The sequence below is a fragment of the Chiloscyllium punctatum genome, chromosome 15, assembly GCF_047496795.1.
Source record: "Chiloscyllium punctatum isolate Juve2018m chromosome 15, sChiPun1.3, whole genome shotgun sequence".
In the NCBI taxonomy this organism is placed as follows: Eukaryota; Metazoa; Chordata; class Chondrichthyes; order Orectolobiformes; family Hemiscylliidae; genus Chiloscyllium; species Chiloscyllium punctatum.
In genome coordinates this window covers 34111094-34138519 of record NC_092753.1, presented here as the reverse complement: position 1 = coordinate 34138519, position 27426 = coordinate 34111094, and the positions used below count along the sequence as shown (strand labels likewise).

The window sequence follows — 27426 nt, the reverse complement described above, 5'->3', positions numbered from 1 at the left end:
CATACTCACTGACTACAGCTCTGCCTTCAAGTAATGCCCTACTGTACTTGTTGTGCACCCATGACTACATAGCCAAATTGCAAACAAATGCCATCTCCAAGCTTGCTGATGACACCACCATGGTAGGATGGATATCGAACAATGAGTCAGAATACGGAAAGGAGATAGTGGGCTTAGTATCATGGTGCAATGATAACAACCTCTCTCTCAATATCAGCCAAACAAAAAGCTTATTACTGACTTCAGAAAGAAAAGGAGGAGAACACATTAATTGAACAGAGGTTGAGGGGGTTGACAGCGTCAGGTTCCTAGGAGTGACGATAACAACCACCTATCCTGGACCTCCACCTTAGATGCAAAGGTCAAGGAGGCACAACGCCTCTTCTTCCTCAGGTAGCTTAGGAAATTGCACACTTCCATAAAAGGGCCTCAACTTTTACAGATGCACTATAAAAAGCAAACTATCCAGGTGCATAATGGCCTGGTATGGCAACTGCTCTGCCCAGGATCATAAGAAACTACAGAAGGTGGTGTGTGCCGACCACCATCACGGAAGGAGAAAATGAGGACTGCAAATGCTGGAGATCAGAGTAGAGAGTGTGGTGCTGGAAAAGCACAGCAGGTCAGGCAGCATCCGAGAAACAGAAGAATCGATGTTTCAAGCATAAGTCCTTTATCAGCAACGAGACTTGCGAGCTGGGGGGCTGACAGATAAATTGGGGTGGGGCTCGGGGGAAAGTAGCTGAGAATTCAATAGGTAGGTGAAAGTGGGGAGAAAATGATAGGTTGGAGAGGGGGGTGAAGCAGATAAATGGGAAAGACGCTGGACAGGTTAAGAGGGCGATGGCGAGTTGGAAGCTTGGGACAGGAATAAATGGAGATACAAGGGAAACTGGTGAAATCCATACTAACCCCATGTGGTTGCAGGGTGCCAAGGCAGAAAGTGAGGTGTTCATCCTCCAGGTGTTGGGTGGTTACAGTTTGGTGATGGAGGCGGCCCAGGACTTGCATGCCTGCAAGACCACATCGGATGCCAGTGGTCTCCTCTACATTAGGGAGGCAGGACAGCAACTTGTGGATCATTTGAGAGAACATCTCTCGGATAACTGCATCAACCAATCCCATCGCCCTGTGAAGTGAAGTGAAGTGAAGTGCTAAACACTTCAACTCTCCCTCCCAGTCCACCAAAGACATGTAAATCCTGGGCTTCCTCCATGGCCAAACGCTCACCACCCAAAATCTGGAGGAAGAACGCCTCATCTTCCACCTTGGGAACCTGCAATCACACAGGATTAAATGTGGATTTCACCAGATTCCTCATTTCCCCTCTCCCAGCTTATCTCAGTCCCAAGCCTCCAACTTGGCACCACCCTCTTGAACAGTTCATCATCTTTCCCATCTATCCACTCCACCCTCCTCTCTGACCTATTACCTTCATCTACTTCTTGCATTCTCAGCTAACTACCCCACCACCCTCCCATTTATCTCTCAGCCGCCCAGCCCACAAGTCTCATTCCTGATGGAAGGGCTTATGCCCAAAAGATCAATTCTCCTGCACCTCTAATGCTGCTTGACCCACCATCACAAAAGCCAACCTTCCGTCTATGGACTCCATTTGGACGTTTCACTGCCATGGAAGGCTGCCAACAAAGACCCCTCCCAGGCTGGTAATGCTCTCCTACAACTGCTTCTGTCAGAGACTTGTACAACTGCACCAACAGGGTCAAGAATAACTTCTTCCCTGCTGTTAGTAGACTGATGAATGGAATCCCTAAATTCAAACAATGATTACCTTGTTAATGTTGACCTTGCTTCGCATAACTCCTGTGCAGTGTAACCTGTATGTCTCACTCGGTCTAAGCACACCATGATCTGTATATACTTGCTTACTATGATCTGCCTATATTGCTCAAAAACAAAATTTTTCACTCCATGTGACTATAATAAATCAAATTCACCCAAACTTACCTCTAAAAAATGCATAACCTACCCCATCATCTTGCACCCTGTCCCTACCCAGTGCTACGAACATGGAAATACAGCTCTGCAATTGTGAAGAAGCCCCAGTAGTAATCTTTTCTCAGAAAGATGAAGCTTTCTTCATAAAAAAAGAACTGGAGTAGCAATCTCTGCAACATGGCCACTCCTAATAAAAACAGCCCCTCATTTCCATATCAACTTCTTGATGTTTTTTCCTAGCTCCAAAGTCTGCCCAGAGCATCATTTCTTGCATTTTTGCAAAGATTTGGTCTTCCACCAATGCTTCCTTTGTATGACTATCTTGTACTTGGCATGAACAAACTGTTGCATTTCTTTAAAAAAAGCATTACTCATATGTTCTCAGCTTTTTTGATCTAGCACCCGCTGTCCCTAGACCAAATACTTTTCAATCTCAGAATTCAGTACTACCTTTATAGAATTGCTATCCGAAAACGTGCTACTCATCCACTACTTCATCTGTTCCAATACACCAGCTTTGATTAAACAATCACTCAAATTTCTCTTTCACTACGACTACAAAATGTTCAGTCTCTAAAACTTCAATGCCTCAAAACCCTCTGCAATGCTGTAACATAAGGGACTCAGCCAATAGTTCTAAAGCACACATCTACTCACCATTCTGCTTATACGTGCCTTCCCTACCATCTGTTGTGCAATTTGGACTAAAATAAATGTTAAGAATTTTGACTTAGCTAAATAAACAACCTTCAGACAAAAGATTTCTGCATGCTTAATTCACGTTTACTAAAATTGATGTTGAAGAAAAAGGTCAGGTTTTTATGCAAATAACTCTTAGTTGACCAGTATTTGACATCTTAGTTAAATATATAGCCATCTAATTAACAGCTTGATTGCATTTACAATTAATCGCAGCAATTTCTTGCAAGAAAGAGACAGAATGCACAGGTTTATTTTATAATCAATTATTTTAGGGCTTTTGATAATATACCAAATGCTGTAAATTACACAGCATGTTTATGACAGGCTAAGATCTGCAATGAAATACAAAAGTGCTGATCTCATGCAGTTATGCTGAGAAATGATGAGCAAGCACTTTCTAGTTGCTTCACATCATTACTTCCCCAAATAACCCTACCACAGACTAACCCACAGACTTCTTACTTTAGCACAATTTAGCTAAAAAGGCACAATGCATTTTTGATGAAAAAGAACCAACACCTAAAGCAAATTCACAATTTCATTAAAATTTATCTAACAAAATTATCGAATGTAATTATTAGAAAATCAAAATAAACCATGATTAAGATTTCTATTTCAATCCTTTCTGCACTATTTATTCCAATTACATGTACACATGATCATCACGAAAACACACACAAACTCCTATTGCAGTGTATGGTAGTTGGCTTTTGGAAAGTGCAGGCAAGCTACAGATCATCAAAATAATGGTACAACCGACAATGAAAACATTTTCTTTAGATTAACGTTGTTTCAGCAAGCATTTCCATAAACACCTTGGAATAAACAAGTTGTAATGTCTGCAGTTTCTTTTTAGATAAAAATATTCAATAATTTTCAAATTGGTAGTTAGAAAGTGATAATTTAGAGAAGGAGAAACAACACAAACAAACTTCATGTCAAATTTTACTGTCAGATTTGAAAGTGCATTAATGCCACTGGGCTTGTACAATGGCAGAGAATGGGAAGCGGAGGGTAAGGAGGCAATCTTACTTATCACTGAAATTGCTACCAAATTGGAGACCCATTTAAGTGATATAAAAGAACAGATACAATAAGTAGTAACATTTTAAACAGAGTACAAGAAAAAATTTTATGGAAGATAGTTGGTGAGATGCGCCTTTTTATTCCATGGGTGGCAGAAGTCACTAAGCATTTTGCCTGAACATCAGAAGGTAAACATTAGATCATGACCAACTTAACAGTTAAATAAAATCACACATCATCCCAATAAGTGTCACTGAATAAATCAGACATGAATGTTGCCAATTGCCTTTAATTTCTGTGAGGCTAACAGAAATGCCCTCACTATAATTCCAGCTGAAATCAATTGATTCAATCCTCCATGCTGTGCATTTTCTCAAAAACACTTTATGGAATCCAATAAATCTTGCCTTTTAAAAAAATTTGAGTGTTCAATCATTTTATGTTCGCATCTCCAGTACCCAAATAAAATGTTGTTTATTTAAATACATATTTCTCAGTGACTAAATAGGTCATTCTATAAATTAATGATCTGATAATTAAGTGCCTATTATATTGCTTACGGATGTTTAAATTACACATTCATTTTTAATTTGAAGCACACTGCCACCTGCTCATCAAAACATGCACCGCAAAGCTCAATTCACTTATAAGAGATTGAGAATGCAACACAAAGCAAAGTCCATATGCAAAGCAAGCCAGGTTTATAAACAAAAAGGTAAAACTTGAAATAAAAGTAAGGCAAGCAAAGGCACTGAAACGGTCCAACTCAGTGAACAAAAACACAGACAAGAATGATAAAGTATATACGTTAGAAGGTACAGGTGAAATAAAAGTATCAGACAAAAACAAAAAGGAAGACCGGCCAAAAGATCAATCTTAAATGTTAAATCTCTATAAATGACAACTCAGTATTTCCAGCATTTGGTGCTTTTATTGAAAACTTAAAAACATACTAAAGACAGAATCACCCTCACATCTGATAAAGCCCATTTTAAGAATTCAGGTTAGGCAGTTGACGATACGCAAGGCCTTGTATTTCACAAGCAAGACATCCAAATGGCTACCACACTTCAAACAGTTATGTTTCACTTCTAGCTAAGAATGGTGCCCATTATACAACTGATGAGGAAACTCAAACTTGTGGACAATGAGGATAGCTGCTGGAACAAATGTTTATGTCAAAGATTTGGGACCTTGCATAATAATCGGCTAGATAATGTGATGGCAAACTATTACTGGTGTATCATGGGCACAAGTTGCACATTGTAACCACATGGAATTTCCAGTGCAACTGACTCCTTGGAAATGCTCAGAAAATGAACTGGGCAAGGACAAATTTCTTTCTCTAAAAGGACACCAGTGAATCAGATGGCTTTTAGCACAACCCCAGTCTGACATGAGATTTTTGACAGACCATCTGATAGCTGAGAATCATCAAGAGTGCTGACATTGATGGAATCCCTGCCAAAATAGTAAAATACTGCTCATAAGCACACTTGGTCCACATACAAAATCCCTTCTTTAATGAGCAATACATGCTCAGTTTCTGTAACCATGATCATCTTCAAGAAATAAGATGTGGCCAATTATGGTTTCTACAAAGGGAACGTCACATGGACGTTCACTGCAAACATCATCCTTAATCACCTCTTCCTAGTGGTGAAATGTCCTTCAGAAATATAATGTGTATTCCATCAAAAGACACACTGGTATCGTTTTCAAAGCAAGACAAATTCAAAAGCAGTAGCAGCTACCTATATAAATTACCTTTTTTCCTTATTGCACCAGTCCACCACATATCCAGGCAGCTTCCTGCTGGTGTGGAACTAATGGCATAACAAATGGGAAACTGGAATCTGCCTCACCTTCAACCCAGAGATAAATCCACTGCATAATGTCATAAGGAGAGAAAGCTTACACGTACGCATAGGTGTAGACTCCAGACTATCACTAATGAATGTCTGGAGGAGTACGAGACAATAGATCTTAAGCTAAACATCCAAAATTCAAAAGGTCCTCTACCAGCCTGCTGTCGTTATGTGACACTGTTGCATGGCTGTCAAGATCATTAATGAACCATGGGACATTGATAAATTCCAATATCTCTGGAATTTCATCTCAAGGGCAAAATATCAATGATGAAATTCAATACCAATTCCAATGTGTCTTTGGCCATCTGAAGAACAGAACATTTGACAACAAAGATTTAAATGGTGACACCAAGCTTATGGCCGCAGTGGCAGCAGCAGCAGTGTTACGAGCCCTCCCATATGGGCCAGATGAAGAGGGAGCAGTTACACCAGATATCTCTAGTCCCCTAACCAATACCAGCTGCAATACCCTGCAAGATTCTGCACATTCACCAGTAGCATAGGATGTCCAATGTAAATGCCCTCTTACAGGTCAATATCCTTACAGACACACTGATTATTAGATGCAAGCCATATCATATATATGCCTGACAACACTCCCAAAACAAGCTTTCTACTCCAAGCTTCATCATAGCATGTGATTATTATAAATGCAGTGGAAATCTTTTAAGGATGTCCTCAAAGGCTCCTAAGAAAATGCAATTAAATTTAACAACAGAGAAACTACTCCTCAAACTGTTCCATCTTGGATAGTGTTGAGTCTCTTCAGTACTGTTGTCTCAACATCCACTCAGGCCACTGGTAAGAAAATCATCTTGCCCCTTACAGCTGAGATAGAAGAATTAGTTGACAAGCAAATAATCACAGATAGCTGGTATAACTGGATCATTGAATCTTCCAGTCAACAGTGATTCCTAGAATGGTGAAGCATTGGACAATAGCGCTGCCAATAAAGATTGGGGAGGTGGCTGAGCTTCTTCTTGAAAACAGTCACCACTTGGCACTTGTGCCATGAATGTTACCTGCCACATCAGTCCAAGCCTGGATGTTCCTTGTTCAGTTATCAGGCTTGTTGTGAATGGAACTGAAAATGTAGAATTAGCAAATAGTTGCTGGCAATGTTGACAGATGTAATGTCGCTATTAAAGCAGTCAAGATCCTTGGGCAGATGTACAAAGTTTTTTTTCTAAAATATAGATTATAGTAGTAATCACATTCCTACTTTACTTTGATTTGTAAATTCAAATATTTTAAAAGAACTATTCAGGAATAATGCAAAAAGCAGCAACACTAGATTACAGCAAACCTAGGGTTTTTTTTCCCCCTCATTAGTTAACAAATGCAAACATTCAGATTCAACTATCTTGGGTGCACAGCAATTTTTGTCAATTCAAACTAAATCACACTATAAGCACAACTCCCCGGAGTATCAAACCGAAGCAAACTATCCCAAAATATACTTTAAAACATTGAAAATAACACATACCAATAGAAAGTCTAGTTTTCAGCCTAAATGGGTCCAACAATTTTAAGACATTGGAACGGTTTCAACACTACAAGTGAAAATTCACTGTTTGCTAAGATAAGGAGCAATAACAGCAAGCATATGTGGATCAGGGTCATTATCATTCCTATGCACAGAATATGCAAGATCAAACACTTGCAAGAAATGTGGTCATAATGCTGTATCATTGCTTTGATGCAAGAAAAGCCCCATCTTGCTTCATAAGATAACACCAGTATATAGGGTTACTTAACTTTTAACAAAATATAATATATTCTGCAATGATTAAAACCTGGTAGCTGTTATGTGAAAGATGGAGCTTGTTTGGCTGTCACTTAAAAGGACTCTTAAAGAAGGGTTTTCAACTTGTACTTTCCTTTTCATATTGTGGCATATAAGTGAAATCTTGTAAGTAAATTTGACATGAATTTCAATGTCAATGACAGAACATTTTCCCGCCTTTTGGACAGAAACACATGTTATGAAATCTTAGGGTGCAAGATATTAAAAAGGAAACTGTTCAGCTTTCAACTAGTGCTATTCTAGCTCACTACCGCCATGCAGGTAAAATTATGATCAAAGACAACAATCAGATTTTTAAAAGTACACTCTATGATAAACATAAAAGTTGAACAGTTATTGAATTGTGAAAATTACCTGGAATATCTAATCCTAAAGGATTGACAAAACATTTTCGCACATTGATTTCATTCCAAAAGGCTAGTGGCATGCTTGTTATTCTGTTCAGCAATAATGGATACAAGCAATAAGAAAGTATTCTGGTTCGCACCCAACAAAGAGACGATATGACACCTCATCGTAAAAAGACATTCTTGCATTCAAAAGGTTCATCTTTAAGGGATTAGAAAAGGTGGAACAAAACATTAATATCTTCAGGAGTGAAGCAAAGCATAGGAATTTGTCGATGTTAGATTTTAAATTAAACACAATTTGAATATAAAACATTTCAATTGAAGACAACTAAAGATTGAGGAAAGATAACACTTGCCAGTATATTATTTTGGGCAGGATGAATGGACTGTAACTGACAAAATGTAGAAATTTTCCACCTGAATTAGCACTTACATTCTAGTACAACAAACTAACAACAATTCAGCCTTGTGTTTATGCAATGCCTTTATAATAACAAAACATCTGAAGGCACTTCATATTGCCATAAATCAACAAAGGTTGACAACTGAGTTACCCAAATCAATATTAGGGTCAACAGCCAAAAGTTTCCTCAAAGAGGCAGGTTTTAAGAGGCAGCTGAAAAGAAGAAAGGTGAAGGAGGTGGAGAATTTTAGGAAAGGAATTCCAGAGCTTAGGAACAATGTAACCAAATGCACTAATACTGAAGAATATGAACAATTAGATAAGGATGTTCCATAGGACTGAATTGGATAAGTAAAGCTCAGACATTGTGGGGTTGGAGGAAATTAGACAAATAGGGAGAAATTTGTGAGCAACTACAGGATATTTAAAAATTGTTATATTGCTTACCATGAGCCAATGTAGATCAGCAAATACAGGATTGATGGATGATTGAAAGTGGTGTAAGTGAGCACACAAACAACTGTTTCAGATAACCTCAACTTTTTTTTGAAAGTGTGCAATATTTGGGAGGATGACCAGGAATCCATTGGCATCATTGTCTATATGCAAAGGCAAGGACCAGCAAAAACAGGGACAAAGTTGGACAACATATGGAGATCAAGTTAGGTAGTCTTTATGGTTCCAGATCTCAGTATTGGAAACAGTCAGAAAACAGTACTGACACTCCTGACATTGACAAATAAAAAATGATGTAATGCACAGCCTTTAGCATTTCTGACTCCACAAAGCTGGAAATGGGTTCTAAAGAGTGCGTGTGATGCTCTCTTTACAGCATAGTCTGGTGCAAAGCTTGCAACATTCAATTAATACACAGCAAGAGGTTTGCACCTCAGTCAGGTTGCCAACCCTGCTCAAAAACCTTAATGTTTAAACATTCTAACAGTAATTGTAACAGACTACATAATACCATTACAAAATACTGAACCATAAATTTCAGTTAAATTACACATATTCAGATCGGTTAATTCAAACCATTTATTTTGCACTCTACTACTTCAGACTGATGAAACTTTATGTCATACCCTATGCTATGCGAGACATAATTTTCCAACATTATACAAACAATCCTGAACACAGGAGACCATTACATTTCCATGTTCCCTTCGAAACATGAATATAAAATTTTTTTTTAAATTGACCATAGTAAAATGTCATTAGTGTTCAAAATTACAGCAGTCAGTCATCCACTATTGCTCAGATGTCAAGTTAAACTTGTCATATTTAATATTATGTGAACCAACAGTAAGCACGGTCTTTCCTATAATGCCATCCTTTGTGACTATTTGTAATAACTTTTGTAGAAAGTTATCTCAAAAATAATGATCTGTACTGACAGCCCCAGACTTGTTACCACAAGATTAGAAACTCCATAATTCAGTTTATACATTAGTATTGTAGTTGAGTTGCTTCAAAGGTGTTTACAATTTCTTTGCTGTCTTGGATCAGATTTGGAAGAGAACCTACTCCTTTAATCCAGAGTCAAACTCATATTATTGAAATTCTTTTTTTTGCCAAAACAGGATGATATATTTTTTCAGCTGAGCAAGTGATAATATATCTAATTATGAAGAACTTAACAATACTTAAAAGCAATCATCCATCACTATTACAAGATTATACTGTTATTTAAGAAAAATGGCAGGTGTTTCCTCAGTTGAATATTACAGCTTACTGTACTATAGATAAACAGATCTAAAGAGTTGTGTTCAATCTTTAAAAACATCCCAAATTAACCAAATCACCTGCAGCATAAGGTGGTCATTGCACAATACTGTACAATGTTAATTATTTGGTACAGGTTACCACTAATGCTACAGGAACCAATACAAAATTATTGTTTATGAACAATCTATTTAAAGATTGCATATTGCACAGCACATTCATTCACTGATGGGCAACAAGGAGCTGTAGAGTTTTGGTTTAACTGTTAATAGTATGACTTCTCAAATAATTACTATGTTACCGGTTTAATAATAAGCCCTGATATATGTTATAAAAGTGCTCTGTTTTAATAAAAGTAATTTTTTTCGCTAAGCTAGAACAGTTGCAAAGACCAAAACAGAACCATTAGCTGGCACAGTAAAAGATGCCAGAACACATTTCTCAAAGTAAATATGCAAAGCTGAATGACAAAACCAACCTTTGGAAGGGTAGCCATTAAGATAACAATTGTAATGTCACCCCACTTTACTTACTCTGCCACACATGCATGGCCTAAAACATTCCTTTCATGGAAGAAAGCAATTTGCATGTGCTTATTCTAAGTTACTCCTCATGGTGCAGTATTCCCCCACACTGAAGATCAAAACAGACTAGATAACCTCTTTCTGAAGAGGTTCATTCTATGTGAACCACAACACCAAGCTCCTGGTCAGTTGTCCATTTAGCCTTCAACACTGCCCCACATGCCATGATCAAATGCACACCTGCATATGAGACTACATTGTAGAGAATTGCCACGACTGGCAATTCAATCATCTTGGAGTTCCCTTGCCAGATTCTGAGAGGTCCATTTCATAGAAGGCATCAAGGATTATTTGAATTTGAGGGAAAAGTCCTGAGGCATATTGCCTAAACCTCTTGGAGCTAATTTAAAACGACCTTGGCAAAGAGTCAAGAATGAATGAAGTACACAACTTCACTGTCTGGGAATAGTATCACATGGCAAATAGAATTTGCATTGCATGCCATGATCTGTTCCCAAAATTTTGATCTCACTGCATTGACCCCACTGCAATTTGCTAGTTAGAGGATTTAAGACAAATACAATTGAACTTGTAATGTATCTCAAAAATAGTATCTGAAATAGTAATTCAAAATATAATTGACTGGACATACATCTATATATTGGAACTTTTTGAAAGAATATGTTGCAACGAAAACCAATTGCTAAAGGGAAAACTATTGCATTTGTAAAAGAACACAAGCTACTTAACTGAAGTTACAGTTACAATAGGTGGCTCAGTGGTTTAGCACTGTTGCCTTACAGCACCAGAATCCCAGGTTTGGTTCTAGCCTCGGGGCTACTGTCTGTGTGGAGTTTGCACATTCTCCCAGTGTCTGCGTGGGTTTCCTCCGGGTGCTCCAGTTACCTCCCACAGTCCAAAGATGAGCAGGTCAGGTGAACTGGCCGTGCTAAATTGCCCATAGTGTTAGGTACATTAGTCAGAGGGAAATGGGTCTGGGTGTGTTACTCTTCGGAGGTTCAGTGTGGATGCGTTGTGCCGAAGGGCCTGTTTCCCTACTGTAAAGGAATCTAATCTATTCCTTCCAAAGAGGTTATGTGACCAGTGTAATAAGATTATCGTCTATAAACGCAGACAAGAGTGCCTCAGGAACAAACAGTTTTTGCCTCTCCTTCCTCTGAAAATTCTTTCATCCACGTTTGTCAATTCAAATACCACTGAAAGGCCTCATCACTGCAATTCTTAAGAGAGAACAAAACAAAGAACTCCAAATGCTAAGATCTGAAACAAAAATAGTAATTTCTGGAAAAACTCAGCATATCTAGCATAACGGTTCTGAACAAATCATTAGACTCAAAATATTCACTCTGCTTTCCCTCTGCAGATACTGCCAGAACTGCTGAGTTTCCCAAATTTATTCTTTTTTTAAACAGAATCTGAATCTCCACTACGGTCTCCTGGAAAAGAAAGAATTCAGCCAGCGTCAGTTGATTTAGGAAGTCCCAACATCAATAGCTTGTCTTACAGAACATTTGGGACAACTGTGGATTATAGGTTTTTTTTCCTGAGTTTAACAGATACTTCGCTAATACATATAGTTAAGGGAACACTTGGCAGTTTTGTTTCTTACCACCCCCATCCCCCCCACCCCCTAGACTGGAGTTTGTGCGTGTTTTTCAAGAAGTGCAGTGTTATATATTTGCAGAGAGTTTAAACCTATTAATAATAATATTAACATCTTTGCTTGATTAAATTTTGTTTGCAATAAAGTACAGTAGCGCCTTGACATACAAACGACCCCGTTCATGAACGAATCAGTTTACTAACAGGATTATACGTAAAATTTTGCTTCAACATATGTACAAAATTCAAGGTACGAATGAAGGGACAAACGCAAAAAGCCCGTGTGCAACCATGTGGTTTCATTGTTCAACAAGCGCGTAGCAAAGCAGAATGCAAAAGCTCTCAGCCCCACGTGATCTCATTCAGTTCTTCTTTGGCGCATGTGCTGTGAACAGCCGTCCAAGCATTCTTACGCTATCCGAGCAATGGGAAAAATTGATTCAGTTCACGAACCAGACCCTGGAACGGATTAAGTTAATAAGTCGAGGCGATACTTTAGTTCCTATTTGTCAATTGAGAAACCAGATTGACTTGTTTCAGATACTGCACTAAATACAGTCTGATATAATTGGCAATATCTCCCTTTTTAAATTCAAACTGTGTGTGACCAGTGGAGGAATAGGACATGGAAAAGAATAAATTTATCGCTCATAATTGAATTATAACAATTCTTTCTTGGGCCAAGAGGTTCATTTCTAACATTCAAGAGGCAACTGACATTAGCAAGCTATTCTACAATGTGATGACTTTTAGTTGGTTGGTCCCACTAAACACTACTGTGAACAATCAGGAAAATTGATAATTGAAAGAAACAAAACAAAGATCCCACCAGATAGTTAACGAAGTTGCAAGAGAAAAATACAAGGTAGCATTTCATTCTCATCACCTAAAATATAGTAAAGCAGTTAATGTAAAGATAAAACAATTCACAATTAAGTATTTACAGCATAGAAAATTGTATTTTTTCCAAACATGCCTCAGGCAGCTTTAAAATCATGAACTTAGAGTTTTGCACTAATTAATGTTTAAGAATCACAGAGCCATAGAGATGAACAGCATGGAAACAGACCATTCAGTCCAACTTGTCCACACCAAACAGATATCCTAAATTAATCTCGTCCTTTTGCCAGCACTTGGTCCATATCCATCTAAACCTTTCCTATTAATATACCCATCCAGATGCCTTTTAAAATGTTGTAGTTGGACTGGCCTCCATCACTTCCTCTGGCCACTCATTCCACACATGCACCAGCCTCTGCATGAAAAATTAACCCCTTCGTTCCCTTTTAAATTTTTCTCCTCTCATCCTGAACTTATGCCCTCTAGGACATAGACACAATTTCCCTGAATTGCAGGAGTCTATTTACCCTATCCATGCCCCTCATGACGTTATAAACCTCTAGAAGGTCACCCCTCAGCCTCTGACACTCCAGGGAAAACAGCCCCAGATTATTCAGCCTCTCCCTATTGCTCAAATCCTCCACACCAGCAACATTCTTGTAAATCTTTTCTGAAGCCTTTCAGGTTTCACAACATCCTTCCGATAGGAGAGACCAGAACTGCACACAATATTCCAACATAAATGACGAAAAGCAGTGGATCCAGCACTGATCCTTGTGGTACACCACTGGTCACAGGCCTCCACTCTGAAAAGCAACCTTCCTCAACCAATCTCTCCTTTAAGCCAGTTCTGTATCTAAAATGGCTAATTCTACCTGTATTCCATGTGATCTAACCTTACTAGCCAGTTATCATGAGGAACCTTGTTGAATGTCTTACTGAAGTCCACATAGGAACCCTTTTCGTTGCTTCTTCAAAAAACTCAAGTTCGTGAGACATGATTTCCCACGCACAAAGCCATGCTGAATATCCTTATTCAGTCCTTGCCTTTCCAAATACATGTAAATCCTTTCCCTCAGCATTCTCTGCAACAACATGCCCACCACTAAGGTCAGGCTCACCAATCTATAGTTCCTTAGCTTTTTCTTACCACAGTTCTTAAATAGTGGCACCATGTTAGCCAACCTGCAGCCTTCTGGCACCTCAACTGTGATAATCGATGGTACAAATATCTCAGCAAGGGGCCCAAAAATCACTTCCCGAGCTTCCCACAGAGTTCTAAGGTACACCTGAGCAAATCCTAGGGATTTATCCACATTCATGCATTTTAAGACATTCAGCACCACCTTCCCTGTAATACAGGCATTTTTCAAGATATCACCATCTATTCTCCCACATTCTGTATCTTCCATGTCCTTCTCCACAATAAACACGGATGCAAAATACTCATTCAGTATCTCCCCATCTCCTGCGGTTCCACATATGGGCTGCCTTGCTGATCTTTGAGGGGTCCTATTCTCTCCCTAGTTACCCTTTTGTCCTTAATGTATTTATAAGATCTCTTTGGATTCTCCTTAACTCTATTTGCCAAAGCTATCTCACGTGCCCTTTTTGCCCTCCTGATTTCCCTCTTAAGTATACTCCTACTGCCTTTGTACTCGATCCCTGCTGTCTATACCTGACATATGCTGCCGCCTTTTTCTTGACAAAAATCTCAAATTCTTTAGTCATGCAGCATTCCCTACATCTACAAGCCTTGCCTTTCACCCAAACAGGAACACCCTGTCTCTGGATTCTCTTTATCTCATTTCTGAAGGCTCATTTATCAGCCTTTGAATTTTTGAATTTGAAAGTTCTCGCCAAAATTGACCTTCCTCCAATTTAGAACTTCAACTTTTAGATCCGGTCTATCCTTTTCCATTACTATTTTAAAACTAATAGAATTATGGTCACTGGCCTCAAAGTATTCCCCCACTGACACTTATCCTTTATTTCCCAAGGGTAGATCCAGTTTTGCACTTTCTCCAGTAGGTACATCCACATACTGAATCAGAAAAGTTTCTTATTCATGCTTAAATTCCTCTCCATCTAAACATTTAACACTATAGCAGTTCCAGTCAAGGTTTGAAAACTTAAAATCCCCTACCATCACCACCTTATTATTCTTACAGATAACTGATATCTCCTCAAAAATTTGTTTCTCAATTTCCCGCTGACTATTGAGGGGTCTATAGTACCATCCCAATAAACTAAATCATCCCTTTCTTATTTCTCAGTTCCACCCAAATTACTTCCCTGGACATATTCCTTGGAATATCCTCTCTAAGTACAGCCGTAATGTTATCCCTTATCAAAAACACGACTCTCCCTCCTCTCTTGCCCTTCTTTCTCTCCCTCCCATAGCATTTGTATTCTGGAACATTAAGCTGCCAGTCCTGTCCATCCCTGAGCCATGTTTCCGTAATTGTTATGATACCCCAGTCTCACGTTCCTAACCATGCCGAGTTTCAATGCAAGAGGCCTTTCCCATTAGGCCTCTTGCATTGAAATAAATGTAGTTTAATTTATTAATCCTATCTTGTCCTCTGCTTTGTTCCTACCTGCCCGACTCGCTCCTTTTCCCAACTGTACCAGTCACCTTCCCTCACTATTTCCCTGGATCTCACACCACACCCCCAACCTTACTAGTTTAAATACTCCCAAGCAGCTCTAGCAAATCTTCATGTTAGTATATTAGTCCCCTTCCAATTCAAGTGCAATCCATCCTTCTTGGACAGGTCATTTCTGCCCAAGAGATTCCAATAATCCAGAAATGTGAACTCTTCTCCCCTGCACCACCTCCTCAGCCACGCATTCATCTGCTCTATCCTCTCACTAGCTTGTAATGATATATACAAATTCTATTAACAATGAAAGTTTGAAATTGAACCAATATCTTCAATTCATTCCTGCCTCCCACATGTAGTTCAAAGAAATAACCCCACAAAAGATGCTGGAATTTTCAGAAACACTGTTACTTTAAAAATAGTATAAACCATTCATTTGTGATGTCAACAAAATGAGATACTGTTTAAGGCCAATGAAGGACTTCAGAGTTCAACGTTGTTGGGTTGGAGTCAGAAACTGACAAAATTGTGTAGAAGGAAAGATTGCCAAGTTGTGGGTGGACTGAAGAGGTGGAATAAATTACAAACCAAAATTCACTTCTGGAAAACAGGACAGTTTTTCTCTTGAGACACAAATTTAAGTGAATCAAAGTTTGACTAGTCTGAACAAGTTTCTGTACTATGTTATGCACTTACACATGTTTTGGTCCCTGAAGTGGGTTTCTTTTTGTTCATTTTTCTGATTATATAGGCTTACAGCCAACAATGAAAGTGATTAACAAAAAACAGGAAAGTGCATCAATTGTAAAGAATCATTTCTCTCTCACACAGTGCAAATGCTACTCATCTAAAGTATGAAGACTCCAATAACTGTACTATGACAAAAAGCTGACCGAAGCCAACTATCAGGTCACGTTGCAGGGGCAGCAAGACTGATGTAGAGAAAATGAGATTCAGTGAGAGAAACAAAAGATTTCATTAAACCATTTAGAATATCATTTAAAATTACAAAAACATCTGCGCATGATCGAGAGTTTGATTTCCAAAAATTCTAAGCAAGTTCCAATATATGTCATAACATTTCATTTCATTTTGTTGTCACCAAACAAATAGCAATGAGAAAAGGGATCCTGACCTTTTCAGGAAAACATTACATCACTATAATTCTCATGTACATGCTTCTCACAATGTAATCACACACTATGTTACTGTGAATATTGTCAAAACAAATTGAAAGTACTTCAATGTTTTTATTAAAGTATGATATACTGTACAACAGAGATAGCTTCATTACACACATGGATGGAAAACACGAGATGTCAACTGGAACAGGAGCAAGATTGAAAAGTGTGAAAGCATGTTTTCTCTTTCATCTTTACTTTCTGCAGACATAATGATTGGAAGTTTATGACAAACAGTAACAGTAAACATAGATGCATCAAGAACATGCAAACAAAATGAACACAAGTAACATAGAAAGCCTTTGCAACATAAAAATACACAAAGTTTAAGTCTGTAAAATAGCTTACTGAGTTTAATCAATGTTAACAACCTAGATAATATATAATATGCTGCACTCTGTTCAATACCAATTATAACTGAGCTAGTGGATAAGGACTTTGCCGGTCTTACCGATAACAAGCCGTCTCTTAGACAGCTGCAACATCAAGATTTTGCATTATGGCAGTCTGTAAAATTCCATTATATTGGTACTTTGTGCAGTTTGTCTTCTGTCATTACAACTCAGATACATGTTTAGACATGCACTTGTACATTTAATACGTGTGATTATCACATGGAACTTTTAAAGTTTTTGATGCAGTAGTTATTCACAAGATAAAGAGAGATGAGAGGTGGATGCTCATTTCAAAATCAATGCTAAGCAAACTCTACTCTTCCTATAATCATTGTGAATAATTATGATGTGGTAATTATGATGTGCAAATGTGTTTGCAGGGGGTTCAGGACTAACAGTTAAATATTCAAGGATTTACAATTTATCGAAAAGACAGGTGTGCAAAGGGGGTGGGGTTGCCTTGTTAGTTAAGAATGAAATTAAATCTATGGCACTGAATGACATTGGGTCAGATGATGTAGAGTCTGTGGGGGGTGGGGTTGAGGAACCACAAAGGCAAAAAAACCATAATGGGAGTTATGTACAGATCTCCTAAGAATGGTCAAGACCGGGGCGCAAGACATACCGGGAAATAGGTAAGGCATGTCGGAAAGGCAAGGTCACAGTGATCATGGGGTCTTCGATATGCAAATTGACTGGGTGAATAATGTTGCCAGTGGATCCAAAGATAGGGAGTTAATGGAATGCTTACAGGATGGCTTTTTGGAAAAGCTTATGATGGAGCCCACAAGGGAGCAGGCTATTTTGGACTTAGTGCTATGTAATGAGCCAGACTTTATAAAAGATCCTAAAGTAAGGGAACACTTAGGAGGCAGTGATCATAATATGGCAGAGTTCAGTCTGCAGTTTGAAAGAGAGAGGGCAAAATTGGATGTAATGGTGTTACAGTTAAATAACGGTAATTACAGGCATGACAGAGGAACTGACAAAAATTGACTGGAAGCAGAGCCTAGTGGGGAAGACAGTAGAGCAACATTTGCAGGAGTTTCTGGGTGTAATTGAGGACACAGTACAGAGGTTAATCCCAAAGAAAAGAATGATTATCCGAGCGGGTGGGAATTAGACAGCCATGGCTGAGAAAGCAAGTCAGGAAATGTAGCAAAGAAAAAGAGAGCGCCTATAAAGTGGCCAAAAGCACTGGGAAATCAGAAGATTGGGAAGGCTGCAAAAACAAAGAGAGGATAGCAAAGAGAGAAATAAGGAAGGAGAGGATCAAATATGAAGGTAGGCTAGCCAGTAATATTAGAAAGGAAAGTAAAATGTTTTGATCAATCCACAAGAAAAAAAATGAGGTAAAAGTAGACATTGGGCTACTCCAAATTGATGCAGGAAGGCTAGTGCTGGGGGATAAGGAAATAGCCAAAGAACTTAATAAGTACTTTATGTCAATATTCAGAGTGGAAAGCAAGAGTAATATCCCAACAATTAAAGAGAGTTAGGAGGCTGATTGGAGTATGGTAGCCATTACAAAAGAGAAAGTGCTAGAAAAGCTAAAAGGCCTAAAAATTGATAAATCTCCTGGCCCTGGTGGGCTACATCCTCGAGTTCTAAGGAATATGGCTGAGGAAATAGTGGAGGCATTGGTTGTGATCTTTCAAAAGTCACTGGAGTCAGGGAAAGTCCCAGATGATTGGAAAATTGCTGTTGTAACCCCCTTGTTCAAGAAAGGATCAAGACAAAAGATGGAAATTTATAAGCCAATTAGCCTAACCTTAGTTGTTGGGAAAATTCTAGAATCCATCATCATTAAGGATGAGATTTCTAAATTCTTGGAATTGCAGGGTCAGATTAGATAAAGTCAACAAGGAGATTGTGCCTGACAAACTTGTTAGAATTCTTTGAAGAGGTAACAAGTAGGTTAGACCAGGGAAACCCAGTGGATGTTATCTATCGAGACTTCGAAAAGGCCTTTGATAAGGTGCCTCACAGAAGGCTGCTGAGTAAGGGGAGGGCTTATGGTGTTCGAGGTGAGCTATTGGCATGGATTGAGGATTGGCTGTCTGAGAGAAGGCAGAGAGTTGGGATAAAAGGTTCTTTTACGGAATGGCAGCCGGTGACAAGTGGTGTCCTGCAAGGTTCAGTGTTGGGCCGCAGCTGTTCACTTTATATATTAAATGATCTGGATGAAGGGACTGGGGGCATTCTGGCGAAGTTCGCCGATGATACAAAGTTAGGTGATAGGCAAGTAGTACTGACGAGGTAGGAAGGCTGCAGAAAGATTTAGACAGTTTAGGAGAGTGGGTCAGGAAATGGCTGTTGAAATTGAACATGAGCAAATGCGAGGTCTTGCACTTTGGAAAAAAAGAATACTGGCATGGACTACTTTCTAAAATGGTGAGAAAATTCATAAAGCCAAAGTACAAAGGGATGTAGGAGTACTCTCTAAAGGTCCAGTATTCTCTAAAGGTTAAATTGCAGGTTGAGTCCGTGATTAAGAAAGCGAATGTAATGTTGTCATTTATCTCAAGAGGGTTGGAATATAAAAGTAGCAATATTCTTCTGAGACTTTATAAAGCTCTAGTTAGGCCTCATTTAGAATATGGTGTCCAAGTTTGGGCCTCACACCTCAGGAAGGACATACTGGCCCTAGAACGTGTCCAGCGGAGATTTACACGGATGATCCCTGGAAATGGTATTCATTTGAGTTTAGAAGGTTGAGGGGAGATCTAATAAAACTTTCAAGATAATGCATGGCTTAGAAAGGGTGGACGCTGGGGAGTTGTATCCGTTAGGCGAGGAGACTAGGACCCACGAACACATCTTTAGAATTAGAGGGGGTTATTTAGAATGGAAATGAAGAGACATTTCTTCAGCCAGAGTGTGGTGGGCCTGTGGAATTCATTACCACGGAGTACAGTGGAGGCCTGGATGTTAAATGTTTTCAAGGCAGAGATTGATAAATTCTTGATCTCACAAAGAATTAAAGGGCTACAGGGAGAGTGTGGGTAAGTGGAGTTGAAATGCCAGAGTGGACTTGATGGACCGAATAGCCTTATTTCCACTTCTATGTCTTATAGAGATTCACTAGGGAAAATTAGTTCAAAGTAAGCTAAAGTATGACAAGAAAAAGGAGTTTAAGAGCAGTGAGGTTATGTTAGAGCAGCAGAGAATTTTGGTTAGCTCACAGCTAGAGTACTGTGTGCAGTTCTGATCACCACACAGTAGGAAGGATATGATTGTACTGGAGGAGGTGCAGAGGAGATTGACTAGGACGTCACCAGGATAGAGCATCTTAGCTGTGAAGGGTGGCTGGATAAGCTTGGGTTGTTTCCTTTGGAGCAGAGAAGGTTCAGGGAATCCTGAGAGAAGATTATAGAATTATAAGAAGAATGGGGAAAGGAAGGACAGAAAGCAGCTGCTTCCCTTAATTGAAAGATTAATGACAAGGGAATACACACAAAGTAAAAGGCAGAGAACCTGAGGAAAAATGATATCAGCCAAAGTGGGGTAGGAGTCTCGGATACACTGCCTGGGAGGGTAGTTGAGGCAGGTTTTTTAATGAGTACTTGAAGTATCATAACAGTCAATGCTATGGGCCTATTGCTGGAGGTTCAGTACATTTTTGGCAGTACAAACTCATTGGGCAAAAGGCCTCTTTTGTACTGTACGATTCTATGATTGTGTACTCTTGGCATAAATGGAAGTCTTGGCATCAGTGATCAACAGCACTTCCAGGCCCTTAAAGTTTCCTCAAAATCTAAAAGTGTTCCATGTGCAGTATTCTGTAATACTGGATTCAAAATGATGACTCTGCTTCTCTATCCACAGACGTTGCCAGACCAACTGAGTGTTTCAAGCACTTTGTTTTTATTTCAAATCACCAGCATCTGCAGTATTTCGCTTTAATTCAGTCCAAGGAAATGCATATATTTTGAACTGGGCTCTTATGAATTTATATAATTCAGAATTCCACTTCAGTGTTGCTGCTCCAGAGTGGCAATAAATCTACCATCATTTCCCGATGACAAATCAGAGTCAAATCATTACAGAACAGCAAAGAACAAATTGAATGGCATGCTACATTATATTGTTGAACCAATATTCTTGAAACAACAAATAATTTGAAAAGTGATAGAAATGAATTAAAGCGGACACATGTTTGGACTGCAGCAGTACGTACTCGCAGAGAGCTTTTCATTTGCACAAATTAGTCAGGACTGACGCTGCTTGATGATTTCAATATCGTGCAACCTTTTATAATTAATGCGAGCTTCCACCATGAGTAAAGAATGGAATGGTGCAGAGATCTTTGAGGAACAGGGCAGGAGATATTGGTCTATGATACACACAATAATTAGAAGGATAATGCCACTTCAAAAGTTTAAGGCAATTTATCAAGCAAATTCCTGTTCAATTTCTCTTCAAAAAAAAACAAATTCTAACGTTTTACGCTTTGGCTGGAGGGAAAGTGGAAAAATAGTTCACCAAAGCACCTCAAAAGAAAAAAAAAATTAAAATTAAAAAATAACAGGCATGTGGCAATATAGATCCATGCCTAATTTTCCAAATTCGGCCATTCTAACTCATTCCACACTGATGTGGCTAGTCATTCCGAAACTTAGCATAATGTGTCATGCTAGTGTCATAAAATATAATAATCTTTTATATATAATAGCTTTTATCAGAAATCAAGGTCTAGACAATTAACTTGAATGATTAATTTATTACATTTTAATCACAGTCACTAGTAAGAAAAATAATGAGGGTTCCAGTAATCCTTGACAGATAAATTAAAATTCACAGAGGGATTCTTTCTTAAACTTTACTGCTTGTTTAATCATAAAAACAACAAAAGCTATACAGCACAGTATCCCCATAACCCACAAGATGCTTAGTGACTTCATATGGGATCTAAAACTAAGTAATTCCAAAAAGCAGGCTGGAAGGAAAGCAAATAAAAAAATCTCAGGCCAGATTGCACATCTGTTTTTCAAATGATACCTCAGAGTCTTAGTGTTTTAGAGAAATCCAATAGGAGACAATATTTCTTCAAAAAGCAGTTTTCAACCATACTAGTTGAACATTCACAAGACTATCCATAAAACAATTGAGTCTTTCTGCTAAGAGCACCTTGCTCAAAAGGGATTCAGGACTATTGGGTCACCTGGGTTGATGAGCAAAAGTTTCTCTAAGTATTTGGATATACTTATCTACCAATATCATGATCATATCGATTGTCCTTTTGATATGCCCAATGTCAATACTGCAAATTTCCCATGGTTCTGATAACATGAAAGCAAAATTAGCCCTAACGTTATATGGACATGGTACATTCTTTCATCCAGTGCAAAGAAATGAAACTTAACTGTTTCTTTCAAAAAAAGTGCAACAATTTCACGTATTGAGTTTAACCAAATCAAAGTCCCATATATCACTGTCTGCCATCACACATCTGCAAAAGGTATTCTAATGAACTCTCAGTATGTACACAGACATTGGATGCCATGCTTTCCAAGGAAGCAGCATTGATAAACTACACCATCATCATGATTTGTCATTTGATCACCTTATCACGTGATTTGCTTTGTTTGCCTAAATCTCTTAATAATTAAGATGTCTTCACTTCTGGCCCAATGTAATAGTAACAAAATATTAATTCTTCAAATCATGAGTGATTTTAGATATGTATACACAACATTTGGTTACGATTAAACAGTAAATTTGAGAATATGAAATTTTAATTTTACGATCTCAAATTTAAAAACCGGAACTTTCAAAAGAGCAAGATATTTACTTTTCAGATACTTCACAAAAAAATTTGTAAGTATAACAATATTTTAGGTTTTCAAATTATACAAAATTGCATATCAGGATTCTTCTGCCATGAAACTTTCATAAATATGGTATTTCCCTCAATTACTCAAACTGAAAATAATATCACAATGTAAATTCATCACTGGCTTCCTTGTCTTATCCAGCATAAAATATTGCAATTACAATACTGAAAATTATCTGTGCAGTTTCTTTCAGAGATCGTGCAATATGATTAACCTTTTCCAAAATCATGGCATGTATACTTTCATATTGTTTTGTAGCTTCTAATGATCAGCAGGGTTCTCTAAAAGCTTAGGCACATATCTCCAATCACAATCTCTTGTTGCAAGATGAGTGAGAAAAATCGTAATTTACAAAATTTGCAATTAGGAGCAATGACTACAATAACAAGAACAATGCCTGCAATCTGTTTCTGACAAAGAAACAGATTTCACTCAAAACACACAATTTACAGATTCTGTGAAAACCATATGCTGAAAGTTACACTCAGATTTACCCCCTTATCAGACCTGTAGATTTAGAGAGAGAAAAATTACATGATAGCAATTCAAGTTTGACTATGATGTCCTATTTTTCCCCCCAATACCCCTTCCCTAGCTGCTCTCACCAAAGTCCCATAGCAAAAACAAACTAGATTTTTTTAAAACTAAAGAATCAGAAAGGGGAAAAGAAAGATTAAAGGAAATGAAAACCTTTCAACTTAGAGTTGTTTCTATCTTCTACATACAGAGGAACCTCGATTATCCAAATATCGGATTATCTGGAAAGATCGCAAGGTCCTGATGCTGGATAACACAGTTTAGCCAAGCATTCGATTAACCAAATGAAATACTCCCTGCCCGTGTCTTTTGGACAATCAAAGTTCCTCTGTAACGACATTAATAGATGTGTGATTAAATTTGGTTAGCTACAATTATATGCCAGCACCAGAAATATTGTTGGTGCAATCAGAGGTCTTTTTAAATCTTAGTGTTTAAATATGCTATTTAACAACAATGAGGAAATGTAGGAATGATAAGTAAATTTGATCTTCCCAACCTGATTTTAACCAAGTTGCAAGGAAATATGTTAATAGCTAAAAGGTTCTGAAAATATATAGAATGGACAAAAAGAGAGAAAACCAATATTTCTTATGCTAATGCTAGGAGGATCTAAAATAATCCAATGGAATTAGAAATATATGCTTGAGGACAAATGCGGTGTACTGGGAATGAGAAATCCAGTTAAACCAAAAAATATGTTTCAGTTTGATCATTTTAAAACATACGTTGAAAATTAGTTAGACAAGCGATGTCTTATAAAAATGACATAAATTAGTACAAGAGAGAATTGAGGAGGCAGATTAGGAAAGATAGACAATATGCTGATGAGATATCATTTGAGAGTCACAAGATAAGTCATTCAAGTTGCTGCAGCATGTGAAAGGAGATGACAACAGGCTAAGCAAATAAGCAAAGATGAATATGGCAAAATGATGATGCAATTTTAGGGTTTGAGTCTAACTATAATCAGAGTCTGGGAAAAAAAGCACCAATTTTCAAAAGGTATTACAACATTATGGATTGAGAGGAATGACTGGACATTGTATAAATGAAGGTTACAGAAACCTTGTGATAAGCTTAACTTTAAAAATTAATTGCTAAACCAAAGTCAAGTTTGATTATAAATCTGGCTTTAATATAACAAAACAAAAACATCTTAGGCTAGAAACATGTTGAAAAGATGAATACTGAACTTGGGTTCAAGCTTCTTGCTCAGAATCGAGAAAAAGTTGGTTGACTTTTCAAGTTTGCAAATTATTCTGACCTGGGGGCAGAGCAAATAACAAGGAGTAACATTTAGGTCAAATGATTTAGATCTTTCAGACTAACCAACATTGAAAGTTAAATGCAAATATAATATAAAGGTGATTACTGGAATAAGGAATTGAAGGATGTTTGATAGAATAGAAATATTGCGTATTGATTAGGAATAGGATACAAGGCATTGAAAAAGTGGATAAGTAAAACTACTTGCAAACATTTAATTGAACTAATCAACTGTTATTTTGTTTATTAATAAACACTATCTAGAGCAGAGAGTGTACTCTGATCACCCAAAAATGTGCAACAAAGTTGAATCCAATCCATAAATTCAGAGTTTAAGCTACAAAAGAGTTGGATTTCTTTTCATTTAAACAATTTTATGAATACTTATGTCACAATATTTGCATTGAGATGGCATTAACAAAATGCTTGAACTACTGCCATATTATCTCCCTCCAAACTGTGGCATGCATCTGAGCTACTGAAACATTTTAATTCAATGTTGTATTGCAGGTCAACTTCCAATTTAAAGAACAGCCAATCTACTTGTTGCATCGAATTGGCATGAATCTATTAATCTTCTCAATAAGAGACAGCTTATTACCAACTGAACTGTAGCGACCAGAATCATTATTTCAAGAAGCACTAACCATCTCTGCTACAAAGAATCTTCATACAGAGTAAACAAACACTGTTCAGACACAGAGCAACCTCTGCACAAGTCATTTAGGCTACAAACGATTCTTGTACATTTAAATCCCTCATTTTTGAAGGTTAATCGTTGATCTGTTGTTTTGGTAATTATGCACAAGTTCCGTCTGAGATTAATAATGACTGATTGACAGACATTAAAGTCCGAATATGAAAGCTGACAGACAAGTCCGATTGCACCTTACGAGATGGGAATATAGTTTGCTGAACAAGCACCTAAAGACAGAAGACGATGCAGATTCCTCCTCCCTCAAGAGATTCAATGTAGAAGCTCCTGACGAGGAAGTTAACGTAAATTCAGGAAGTTGATCATCATCACAAACTTGATCATCTCCATGTTCCAGCGCACAGAAATCAAAAGACAAACTTCTCCAAGTTTGGGTGGAAAGAAAAAGAGTCCAGGCTCCGGGCGGTTTTCGGACCGCGGGGAGGACTGACACATCCCAGGCTCAATGCGAGAGCCCGACCCCACAGCGTCGCTCACAGGGTCCGGGAGCCGCTGCAAGCGCCGCCGCGGTGCCCCCTGTGTGTGTGTGTGCGCGCGAGACAGAGAGCAGGAGCGGAGCGGCGCGGCGCGGCCCGGCCCATTCCCAAAGCCCCGATCCCTCAGGCAGTCACAGCGACGGCCACACCAGGCCAGTCCCCCAGCCCCAACCGAACCCACTCCAACATACCCCTCCCTACCCTCACCTAACCCCTCTCACCTTATACACATACCGCCAGGACAACACTCAAACACTGCGCGCTCTCGCTCTCGCTCTCTCTACCCGTGACCGAGGTTCCTCACTCACCGCCGATCAGACTCGGTTTTCTTCCTTTTTTTTCCCCCCCCCCACCACCTCACACAAGCTCCAACCGCCAACAGCCCGCCCCCTCACGTGACCACCCCAAACACTCCACGGCGGAGGAGGCCCGCCTCCCTTCTCTTCAAAGTGCCCTCTCATTGGCCGCAAGAACCAGCCGTCAAACTGTGGACCCGCCCCTCGGTGTTGACCAGTTGGGTGATGTCATCGTTCACGGTGGGGTGTCAAGGAAACTTGGAGAGGTGGAAGGGGGAAGTGGAAAGAGAGAATCATACAATTCCTTCAGTGTGGAAGCAGGCCCTCCAGGCCAGCAAGTGCACACCGGCCCTCCAAAGAATAACCCACCCAGACCTATACCCCTATAAGTCTACATTGACCCCTGGTTAATGCATTAACCATTCCTGAACACTGTGGGCCAGTTCACCTGCACATCTTTTGGATTGCGGAAGGAAACCGGAGCACCCGCAGTAAACCAACCGGGGAGAATGTGCACATTCCACACGGACAGTCGCCCGAGGCTGGAATCGAACCCGGGTCCCTGACACTGTGAGGCAGTAGTGCTAACAGTAGAGTATGGAAGGGGAGAGTGAAAAGAAATGTGGGAATGAGAAAGGGGTGCAGAGCTGGGGGGTGGGGGGCGGGGGCGGTGAGAGATGGTGGAAAGATGGTGGAAAGATTGAAGTGAAGTGGGAATGAGAGAAAAGGGTTGGGAATATTGGTGAACGTGGAGAGGGAGATGAGAGGAATGATCTTGAGAGAGGAATGGAGAAGTGGGAGGAACAGAGAAAGGGAGGCAGGCAGTGGAGGGGTTGACGAGAGGAAAGAGAGAAAATGGAGTGAGAGATGGTGAAAACACAAGAGATGGAGAGACAGAAGAGGGGCGGTGAAGCGAGGGGTGGGAGGCGGACAGGATGAAGGGAAGGTGAGTGAACGATAATAGCACCACCGCTTTACAGCTGATGGAAAAATGGAATATATCGAAAAGTGTGATCTCTCAGTTTGATAACAAATCTTTCAGTTTGCCACAGAGAGCAATTTGATAACAATCAACTGATTTGTTTTTATGATAGAAGGGTAAATGGAGAAGGTTTCAGCCGTGATTAACTCAAAATGTAAAGTATATTTCTCTCCACAGAAACAGTCAGATCCACTGAGTTTAGTTCATTTCTTTATTTCGGATTTCCAGCATCTGCTGTATTTTGCTTCTGAAGTTTTTGAATGTTACTTGAAAAACAATGGTCTGGAAATAATTCCCCAGCTCTT

The 27426-nt window shown here is 38.9% G+C and overlaps 1 protein-coding gene across 6 annotated transcripts in view; it reads right to left on the bottom strand.

The window, feature by feature from the left end:
- Window positions 1-26205, bottom strand: part of LOC140486189 (transcription regulator protein BACH1-like) — a 79792-nt gene extending 53587 nt beyond the window's left edge. Inside the window, exons 1-2 of one of the 6 annotated variants that reach the window (XM_072584962.1) lie at window positions 26065-26204; window positions 24580-24650 (exon numbers count right to left, since the gene is read on the bottom strand). The gene's annotated coding sequence lies outside the window, so the exon portion shown is untranslated. Of the gene's footprint in view, window positions 1-7719; window positions 7911-24579; window positions 24651-26064 lie in introns of those variants that run through there. The other 5 variants (XM_072584966.1, XM_072584961.1, XM_072584964.1 and 2 more) reach the window with 5 other exon arrangements.
- Between the last annotated feature and the right edge of the window lie 1221 nt (window positions 26206-27426).